The 11,499-nt window shown below is 38.7% G+C and overlaps 1 long non-coding RNA gene across 1 annotated transcript; it reads right to left on the reverse strand.

The window, feature by feature from the left end:
• Positions 1–4,321: 4,321 nt before the first annotated feature.
• Positions 4,322–6,417, reverse strand: LOC107820147 (uncharacterized). Its single transcript, XR_012711391.1, has 2 exons — positions 5,517–6,417; positions 4,322–4,949 (listed from the first exon to the last, which is right to left on the reverse strand). It is a non-coding gene; the product is annotated as an uncharacterized LOC107820147 (long non-coding RNA).
• Between the last annotated feature and the right edge of the window lie 5,082 nt (positions 6,418–11,499).

Raw genomic sequence — 11,499 nt, forward strand, 5'->3', positions numbered from 1 at the left:
AAATAACACTTTTATCTTACATGTTATTATGTGAAATATTTGAAATATTTATTAAAGTCATGCTCGTAGATCTTTAGTCAATATTTATATAAAAAAGGGTTTTTTTTTTGCACGTAATAGTCTAAAATGCACACAAGTAAAGCGTATGGGTTCCAAATATCAATCTCATATCACATAGCAGTCTTTTCTTTTTCTCCATCAATATTTAAATTTGAAAATAATTTAGAAAAATAAGGTCTTATAAATCAAAGAGTAGTAGAGTACTTAGATTTAGGGTTGGCTAGCGGATCGATCTTTTCTTTGCCTGGCCAGTTTTACTTAAATTTCCGTACCATCTACTGCGGTTCAACCTTTTTGCATGAATCAATAGGAAAATACAGTATTGATATGCTTCTTTCTTGTTGTTGTTACCAATTAAATAGTTGGTAGTAGACAATTGAAGTGTTCGGATCTTAAGTTATCTTCTCGGGGTATAAAGACACAATCCTGCATTTGAGGTCTGCTTATGCATGATTTGTTTGAATAGAGTGTATTAGTAATGCTGGTATTAGTTATACATAAATTAGTTATACTGAATTTGTGCATTTGTTGATCCAAAATATTTACATTAATGAAAAACAGGTAAAAAGAAGCTTAATCAAGCATAAAATTTCAAGGGGCAATTTTATCTTTAACTAATTAAGGTTATGCATGTATAATTAACTTCGGTATTGCTAATACCATGGAGCCTTAAATCAAATATTTTTAAGTCTTCAATATTGGAATGATTACACTCCACGTAGGAGACATTGATTACCTTAAAAGTTGAGCTTGGTGCTCATAGGACTCCTTAGCTGAAATAAATATGCAGTTCTGCACCATAAAAGAATGGGTGTTGCAAATCAGCCAGTCATTGATATATATATCATGTCATGACTTTCAAAAAGATTAAAGGCTAGCTTCAAGACAACAACAATCATCCATTGCGAGAGAGATCACAATTCTGAATATACTGGTATTAAAATATATATAGAATAAGAGGCGAACGATATATTGAGAGCACACATGAGCTTACGTAAGATAAGTAGTCTTCAACTATAATTCTTAATCTTTGTCCAACCCCAATTCATATACCTATAAAATTGTACTTCAAAGTCCAAAATATTAAACTATATATTGTTGTTTAAGATTATACTTTTATCCGGACTGAAATGCATGTTGTTTAATTTGTGCTTTTCAAAGGAAAATAAGTTATGTAATTAAGGAGGAAAAACCTTTGTGGCATGGCTTGTCTCCTACACGCCAAAGAATTGAGCTTAAATTCAAAGTCTTACTAAAATTATAAATTCGATATGCCTAATAATTTTGTGTATAATAATATATCTGTTGATTATAATTCTATCATATGAAACTAATTAAAGAATAACTAAGCAAAAAATAATAATTGCAGGAGCATCATAATTTTGCGTGTGTCAATGTATAAAACTAATACTTAGAATGAGAGGAAAAAACAAACCTTAGAGTATAATTAGTCCTCGTTGAAAAGAAACAGTTTATCTTCTTCGATTTCAACAATCTTGTGGACAAAGAATTGCATCTCATGCTAATTTTGAAAATTAATTAAAAAGAGGAGGCGATACAAAATAGGTGAGAATTAAACATCATCATCAACAGCATTAGTTTGTTCATGGACCAGGTCCTTCTGAATTAGTTTGTTCAGAAGAGAAAAGCTTGCGTGCCCCAGTCTTCTGTGCCACAGTTCAACATCATCATCAACAACTTTCAGACAACTCAGATCACCACTTTGCAAGGACTCGAAATCAGCAACATAGATGTTCTTGTATCTCTTGGCCACAAGTACCACTTCACCAGTTACCGGATCAGTAACTGTACATATCTTGGACAAGAATTCCACCTTGTTTCCTTTATCACAGATCTGAGAGACACTCAAGAGACTGTACTTAAGGCCATTGACAGTACACATTTTCAATAGAATGAGTGAGTGACATCCCGACTTTTCCAACTCCGAGAATGTACCCCTTTTTCCCATTGCCAAATGATACACTCCCTCCTTGCAGGGCTTTTAGTGAAAGAAAGTCCATGGTGTTCCCAGTCATGTGCTTTGAACACCCACTATCTATGAATCATTGTTGATCGCTTCCTTTCACTGTTCCCTGCACAAAATGATCAAGAGTTAGTTTTAGGAACCCAAGCAAGTTTGGGTCCCTTGTAGTAGGCAAGAGGATGAATAAGAGCTCTCTTAGTCCATGCAGGTAATGTGCGCTTTTTGTGAATAGAATCTGGTCCCTCTTTTGTAGTCACTTTTTTAGCAAACACTTTATTTTTCTGAACAGATTGAACCCTGGCCTGACAATTCTCTTTGAAGTGGCCATTGTTCCCATAGTGGGTACAAAGCCAGTTATCAGAACCAATGACGTACTTACTGTGAGGGTTGTAAGGAGTTTTCTCCCTTTGGAACCCTATTCCATGCCTGTTTCTATCGTTATTAGTGTACATGACAGTGATAGCTTCTGAGGACCAGGTCCACTTTAGGAACTTTTCAAGATCATTTTTTACTCTTTCTAGATTAGTTTGGAGGTGCTTGTTTTTCTTAGTTTCAACATACATCCTAGTTCTCACAACTTTCAACTCATTTTCAAGCCTAATGTGTTCCTCACTGCTATCTCTTTTCCTTTTCCAGAATTACCAGGTTTTGACTTAGTCCCTAGTCTCTCTATTGTTTCCCTTAGGTCTGCAATTACTGGCAAAAGATCATTTCTTTATTCTTTAAAGTTTTCAATGGTTTCCTTATGGCCAATAACTACAACCACTAAGTCATCTCTAGTTTGTTCATCTTCTCCTAGTTCTAAGGTCAAGGAATCCATGTCCTCCACAAGACTATGATAGGCATCAATCAATACACTATCTAAAGACATGAGTTTCTTAAGAGAGTAGGATTTCAGATTTCTCTGAACATCCCTGAAATTTACCTCCTTGTTGTCATCGTCTTCATCATCAACTGATTGGGACATCAAAGCAAAAGTTGAGTCATATTCACTTTCCTCGCCTTCAACTGCCATCATGGAACTATCACCAGCATCAGTTTCATCTTCAGACTTGCGAGAGAAATCTCCCCATGCTGCAAGAACCCGTTTCACCACATTGTTAGCAGATCTTTTTCTTTTGAAGTCCTTAAAAGGAACCGGGTTCCTCTTAGCTGCCTTTTCAGTGTTGTTCTTGGAGAATTCTTGCTTCAAGAGAGGACAATCTTTGATGAAGTGTCCCGGCTTTCCACACTTATGACAAAGATCATAGTTTTTTGGTTTGCTGGAGCTGCCCTTTTTTAGCATTTCTCCATTTCTTCTGACCATCTTCTGAAATCTTTTGGTTAAGTAAGCCATGTCACTGTCTTCCTCACTTGAGTCATTGCTATCAGCTTTGAGTACCAGGTTCTTTTCTTTATTTGGTTCTCTTCTTTCATTGTCTATCTCCTCTTCATCTCATAGGTCTTCAGATTTCCAATCAGCTCTTCTATGGTCAGCTCCTGCAAGTCCTTTGATTCAGTAATAGCATTCACCTTGCTTTCCCAAGGGCTAGACAAAGTACTAAGGATTTTCCTCACTAGCTTATTTCTAGGAATGATTTCACCAAGTGAGTGTAACTCATTTATGATGAAAGTGAATATTATGTGCATATCTTGAATAGGTTCATTATCCTTCATCCTGAAGAGTTCATACTCGGTAGTGAACATATCGATCTTAGACTGTTTTACTTAGGTGGTTCCCTCGTGGGATATTTGCAAAGCTTCCCATATCTCCTTAGCAGTGTCGCAAACGGAACTTCTATTATATTCTTCAGGTCCTATTCCACATATCAGAATCTTCTTGGCACAAAAATTCTTCTCCACAGCTTTCCTGTCTGCGTCGGTATATTCTTTACTGGTTTTTGACATTGGAAATGGAAGTTCTTCCAGTACCTTTATTGGAACATAAGGACCATCGCAAATGATATCCCATAACTCAGAATCCTCAGCCATGATAAAATATGCATTCTTGTTTTCCACCACCCATAGTATTGTCCATTGAACCTGGGTGGTCGGTATATAGATTGACCTTCTTCAAAATTTGGTGGAGCAGCCATGAGGATCCTTCCTAGGTGTTAGCCTGATAAGAGGAATTCGCTCTGATACCAATTATTAGTTTGTGTAAGTCCACCAAATAGTAGAGTACCTAGTCCTCTATGAGATTCTGCTGAGAATGCTAATAAAACTGCAGTAAGTAAAGAACACAGAGGATTTTTACGTGGAAAAATCCCAACTCAAGGGGACAAAAACCACGACCTACACTTGTAAGCTTTCAACTTTACTAACTTGTAAACCCATATTACAAGCCACTTTGTAATGACTCCATTACAAAGAATTCAACTCAACTAACTTGTGGTACTCTCATCACAAGCCACTTTGTCACTCTCTAGTTACAAAGACTTTAACTAACTTGTGATACTCTCATCACAAGCCACTTTGTCACTCTCTAGTTACAAAGACTTTAACTTATGACTAAACCTAATCACAACATAAACTCAGAGAGTTTACGGATTTTACAAGAGAGTTCCTAATCAACGCTTCTGGATAAGCAGTTTAGGAGATACAATAAGAACAATCACAAATTTACAACTCAACTAGGGACAACAAAATACTAACTTTAGGAACAGGTCCGTAGTAGCGTTTAACTTTGTTCTTCAAGCTCGTGAGAATTAATTTCTCTGTTTTGCAAAAGGCTTGAATGAGGAACCGAAATGTTCAAGTGATCTTTTGATATAAACTCATTGTTGATACACCTTGATGACATCACTTGAAATGATGTAAGCACTTCAGTTGGTCAAGGAATAAGTGGGCACTGGAAACAGTGCAGTGCAGGCAGAAACAGTGTAGGCAGTCACGTCGCTTCCAGCTGTGTCCCATTGACTTCGTACTGCTATGAGGGAACAACAAGAGTATCAGGTCCTTGTTTGGTTCTCTATCCCCTAAAGCTATAGCAATTCACATTGAGCTGGAATCTATTAACTTGCAGTGTAGCCCAAGTGTGTCAGGTTCCCTATCTGGTTCTTGACAAAGTTTGTTAAATCATCAAAACATAAGTCAAAGACATTGAAAACCTGTCATCTTGTTTAATGGATTCGCTATAAAATTCAAATATAGCTACGAATGATAAATTTTTTGAGAGTATAGCAAACGATAAATACAATGTATATGTTTGACGTGTCGCGTAATTTTTCCAATAAAACTAGATAAACTGATAACTACCCCGTTATATAAAGTTAAACCCTACTACTATTATGTATAAAAAAAACACAAAGTTATTGTATACGCATTAAATCTTTCATATTTCCACCAGAAAAAAGTGGTGATCAATTAATTAACCAAAGCATAAGTGTGTTTAGGCCGGCAAGCCAGCATATCCTATTCCTCTACGCGTAGTAGGGAAGATCAAGAAGAAGAAACTGGCAAAAAACCCAGCTGCTAAGGGCAGGTTCATTACCAAGGCATTTACGTTGGATCCTGGCCTAAAGAAACAAGTTTGCACGTCAGAATCACAAAATGCAAAGACCAAGAACACCAATAGAGAAACAAATGCGTGTACGAAATCTAGGCACTTGAGCTTGTATTTCCTCATGTTTATTCCTTCCAATTTCTCGGGATCATTATCGCAGTTAAATAAGTGTATCCCTCTGGTGGTGGCTATACCGTAAAACGACGACTTCCCGTCGGAGCTAAGGACGCAGCTGTCGGTGAAAGAAGAGAAGAAACATGCGGCGGAGCAGAACCCGATGACGGTTGCAGTCAACAACTTGTTGGAGAATTGGCAGACGCCCTTATTGGAAAATGAAGGAATTAGCATACGAAATGCTAGGACTGTTCCGGTGGGTAGAAGGTTTGCTATGTTGGCTGCAGTGTCTAAGGTTTTGTGTATTGGATGAGCCGTTTCGCCGACGACATTTGGCCTAGCCGCTGGAGGCGGTTGTTGTGGTGGGGATGGCAAAGACGTCGGCACAGGTGGAGGTGGCAACCGTTGTGATAAAGATGGTTCAGCCATTGATAAATACGTGCATATTCTTGTTGTTATGTTTTTTGTGTGTATATATGTGTGGTTCTTGTTTGGTTAAAATTGGAGGGTAGCTTAAGGGGACACATTGAACATGTGATAAGAAACGTCAGACTAAGGATTCTGTTGCATTTTATATGGTCCTCTATGAAAGTAGAACGTCATATTAAAATTCCTTTTGGCATGGACATGGAGGATACAGGTTGCGTCTATTGCTGCCTAGCTAGTTTGTTTGTTCGTGTGGAGTCTGGTTCTTTTTCTCCATGTTGCGTAACTTGTGCTATATAACCACCTCTCGGGACCTATAACTCAAGACTCATACCACTTGCATTGCTTGTGGTAATACTATTAGAAAAGCGCCTAAAACTATCAAGAAATACCGTCCGACCTGGAAAAATCGACTGATTCCCGATCGACTCTAATTCGTCGAAATTAGGCTGGTTGGTAATAAATAGCGATCGCATATTTACACAACATTTGTGAGCAGGTTTTAAGGTGATTTATGATGTCTTAAGGTAGTGAGCTGCGGAAACTCTCCTTTCTTTGCTACTACTTAAGGTTTCTTTTCTTCTTCTTCTTAGTTTCAAAATGGTTTTGTTATATTTATTATTGTTTCAATAATAATTGATGAATGTGATTTGTTATATGTGATATTTGGAACCTATGTATCAAATTTGAGCTAATTTGAAGCAGATTTGATGTGTTGCATTGTTGAAATTTGAAGAACAAGTTTCGTTTTTGGACAATTCAAACTTGAGACAAGAACATCTTAAGTGCATACAAAAATTATAATATTCACTACACCAAAAGAGACTTTTAGCAGCAATAAATTTTCCTTTTAGCGGCAATATTTATTACTGCAAAAGTATATTTGCCGGCAATTAATTAAATGCCATTGGATCCAAAGTCCCTAAAGCCTCTAGCGGCATTTATGCCAAATATTGGTAAAACCTATTTTATTGCCGTTAAAAATAATTACCTTTAGCGGCATTTATATTTCAGCTTTTGTTAATGCTATTGCTAATAAAAGAGATATGTTTTGCCAATAAATCAATTGATTCAATTACATAGAACCTATATGTGGCCCTCTGGCCGATAAGAATTATATTGAAAAACTGTTGGGAATTCCCCGTCCAGTAAGTCCAAGCTCACTGTTAGGACAAAGCAAAGTGTAGGGAATATTGTTCTTCAAGATCGAATCACTGTTCATTTTCTTACTTTTTCTCAATTTCTTCTAGCTTCTTCCCAATCTTTCAAATGCTTGTAACGGATATTCATCTGTGGTCCATTCAGGAGTTCTTTTGCCAAAACTTCATCAGATGTATGCTTTGTGGCAGATCATACTCAGAACTACTCAGAAGTTCCAGGCTCAGGTGTATACGGTCGAAATCGGGTTCGTCCATTGTTTGACCAATCGAAGCTGAAACATGACAGGTCAAGGCTCGAGGTCGGGTTACATCGAACTAAAGCGCAAAATTAGATCGTCGAGCTCGTGACCCAGAGACCAAGCAAGATCGAGAGAAACTTACCGAGCCAAATAATGAAAAGTCGAAATATCCGCAATCGGTCGAGGATCACGGTGGAAATCTCGGGGCGTATCAAGAAGAAGCCGATTAATTAGCAAATCATGAAATTTTTTACCTTGTATAAAATTATACCAAGAGTAGAACACCCCTACAATATAAATAGGGGTTCTGGTCATTTGTAGCACACATTGTAACATGCACAAAGAAGGCAATATACTGATCATTTCTGGTTTTTATCATCTTATTGTTCAGTTCTAACATTAGTTGAGACATTTCTTGGCTCGTGGGTGATCAAACTCAGAGGCTAAGGTTCAATTTTGTGGTTTGCATTTATTTTCTTATCGTTAATTTCAATATTAATCCGTCTTCTTAATTTGTATCAAGTTATATCACGTATCCTTAAAACCGCGTACAAATTCAATTGTTATCCAATTTTAGGGGTAAACAGTTTGGCGCCCACCGTGGGGCTAAGGATAATAGTGATTACATGGTACAAACTTTCATAACACACTATTTTACAATTGTTCTTTGAAGTATCTTTGATTCCAGGACCAAAATGTCGAACTCTCAACCAACGCCTCTACACGTTGACAATGATTTCGGCCACCACGACAAAAATGATAACCTAGAACCAGGGAACGATGTGCCTCCCGTTGGCCTCGATGTAGTTTCGACTGTAGATCCAATCGACGTCGGCTCAGATGTAGCCATCAACGCAAATTTGGCTGTCGATTCCGAAGGCAGCATCTGTAGGGATGTTCGATCAGCCGCTTAAAGCACACATGGCAGCGAAGATGACGGGATCAGCATGCGGGTGATCTTTGAAATGTTGCAGGCTCAGCAGGTAGCGATAGCCCAACTCCAAAACCAGAATCATCCACCGAGTAGGGTCAAGCTCAAGCCGTCCCAGAAAGTTGTACACAGGGTCGAATCAGTTTCAAGGAAATCAAACGAGAAAGAATCGGAGACCAATCCTGCAATCATGAAGATGCTCGAAGAATTGACAAAACGAATTGAGTCGGGGAAAAAGAAGATCGAGGCAAATGACAAAAAGGTAGAAACATACAACTCCAGGGTCGATCAAATCCCAGGGTACCACCAATATTGAAGGGTTTAGACTCCAAAAAATTTGTGCAAAAACCTTTTCCCACGAGCGCAGCTCCTAAGCCGATCCCCAAAAAGTTCTGCATGCCCGAGATTCCTAATTACAATGGAATGACCGATCCGAACAAGCACATCACCTATTACAGATGTGTTATCAAAGGAAATGATCTAGAGGATGACGAGATCGAATTTGTTTTTCTAAAGAAATTTGGAGAGACCTTGTCAAAGGGAGCTATGATACGGTACCGTAGTTTACCACCTAATTCTATTGACTCATTTGCTATGCTTGCAGATTTTTTCGTAAAGGCACACACCGGGGCCATCAAGGTTGAAACCAGGAAGTTGGACCTTTTCAAGGTAAGGCAGAAGGACAACGAAATGCTTAGAGAATTTGTGTCTCGATTCCAAATGGAACGGATGGACTTGCCACTGGTCGCTGATGATTGGGCTATTCAATCTTTCACCCAAGGACTCAATGTTCGAAACTTAGTGGCTTCACAATAGTTGAAGCAGAATTTGATAGAATGTATGGCTATTACTTGGGTCGATGTGCCTAATCGGTATCAATCAAAGCTCAGGGTCGAAGTCAATCAACTTAGGGCTTCTTCCGGGTCCATTTATCCTATCAGACCCGTTGATAGAATCAAGAGGGATATTGACCGAGAACCGAGGTTGAATAGAGATCGATATCAGCCGTATAATGGAGATCGTAGGAGCAGCGGGTCCGGGCAAAATTCTACATGAAATGAAAGGAGAAGTGATCGAGGCCATATCTCTCAAGGGATCATGAGCAAGAATGGCTTCGACAGACCAATCAGACCTAAAGAGGCACCACGATTATCAGAGTACAATTTTAATGTTTATGAGGCTGCTGCTGTATCGGCTATCGGACGCATCAAAGATACCAAATGGCCTCAGCCTTTACAAATCAATCCAGCCCAAAGGGATCCCAACCAAATATGCAAATATCATGGCACTCATGGCCACAGAACGGAGGATTATCGACAATCAAGAGAAAAGGTAGCCGGTTATTCAACAACGGGTATCTTCGGGAATTTCTGAGCAACCGGGCCAAGAATCATTTCAGAAACAAGGATTCCAATAAACAAAACGAGCAAGACAAACCTCAACACTTCATTCATATGATCACCGGAGGGGTCGATGTTCCCCAAGGTCTGATATTAAAGCACACCAAAGTATCAATCACAAGGGAAAATGAATCCGGGATTACATACCAGCAGGAACTTTATCTTTCAACGATGATAATGGGTTTTCAATGTCTTGGCCTTATGCTTCTTTTGTTTTGATGATCTAACAAACTTGTTTTGAAAAACTAGATAGAGAACCTGGCCCATAGGGTATACATTTCATGTAACTTGGACGAAGTCTGAAAATCATCAAATGAATGAATGACCACAGGGAGGAACACAACAGGGACCTGGTGACCTGGTCCCTTAGGGTTCTCCGACGCAAGTACAAGTCAGTGACTGTCTGCAATCATTATAAAGAGGAACACAACAGAGACCTAATCCCTTAGGGTTCTCTGACAGAATTACAGGTCAACTGTACATCTAGAATGTAACAGCAGAAAGTGACCATCTCGTAACTATTACAGAAGAGGAACACAACTAGGACCTGGTCCGTTAGTGTTCTCTGACAGAAGTACAAGTCGACTATCCAACTGGAACGCAACTGCACAGAAGTGGTTGTGCAGACAGTACATCAGTCACTTCTCATTGGGAAGAAGCGCGTACCAAGAATTGACATCACTATCTATTGTGATGTCTTTTGTGATATAACAACCTGGTGCAAGGCACAACAACTTTGTACATTTAGTGATATTCTCTCAAGCATAACAGTGTTCATCCTGCATTGAAGTCACTGGTTTGTCAAGAACAAAAAGACAACTCCACTAAGGATCAGTTTCTTATTGAGTTTATGTACATCCGTGGTTGAGTTGTAATCTTGTCATTTGTTCTTCATTGTATTTCCTAGTTTGCTTTCTTAGAAGCTTTGTCTTAGGAAAAAAACCAAAAATCTATAAACTTCCGAGTTTATGTTGTGACTAGGAATAGTCATAAGTTTAAAGCCTTTGTAACTAGGAGAGTTATAAAGTGGCTTGTGGTGAAAGCATCACAAGTTAGTTGAAGTATTTGTAATAGGGTTATTGCAAAGTGGCTTGTAATAGGGAGATTGCAAGTTAGTGAAGTTAAAAGCCTACAAGAGTAGGTCATGGTTTTTTGATCCCCTTGTGTGGGATTTTTCCACGTAAAAATCCATTGTCTTCTTTACTTTCAGTCTTTAAAGTATTCTCAGCATTATCTCATATAGGACTAGGTACTCTATAGTTTGGGTGGACTCATACAAACTAACAGATGAGGATCAGAGCAGGTTCTTTCTAAAAGGTTAACACCTAGAAAGGATCTCAATGGCTGCTCCACCCAACTTTGAGGAAGGACAATCAACCTACAGACCTCCCAGATTCAATGGTCAGTACTATGGCTGGTGGAAGACCCGCATGAATGATTTTATGATGGCAGAAGACTCAGAACTGTGGGACATCATTTGTGATTGTCCATATGTCCCCATGAAGAAGCTTGAAGAAACAGGACCAATGGTGCTGAAAGGCAGAAAAGAGTACATCGACATTGAGAGAAAAGCTATAGAAAAGAACTATCGTGCCAAGAAAATCTTGATGTGTGACATATGACCTGATGAGTACAACAGAGTCTCAGCTTGTGACGCTGCCAAAGAAATATGGGAAACGTTACAAACAACACACGAAGGAA

The sequence above is a fragment of the Nicotiana tabacum genome, chromosome 7 (genome assembly GCF_000715075.1).
Source record: "Nicotiana tabacum cultivar K326 chromosome 7, ASM71507v2, whole genome shotgun sequence".
NCBI classification, from domain to species: domain Eukaryota; kingdom Viridiplantae; phylum Streptophyta; class Magnoliopsida; order Solanales; family Solanaceae; genus Nicotiana; species Nicotiana tabacum.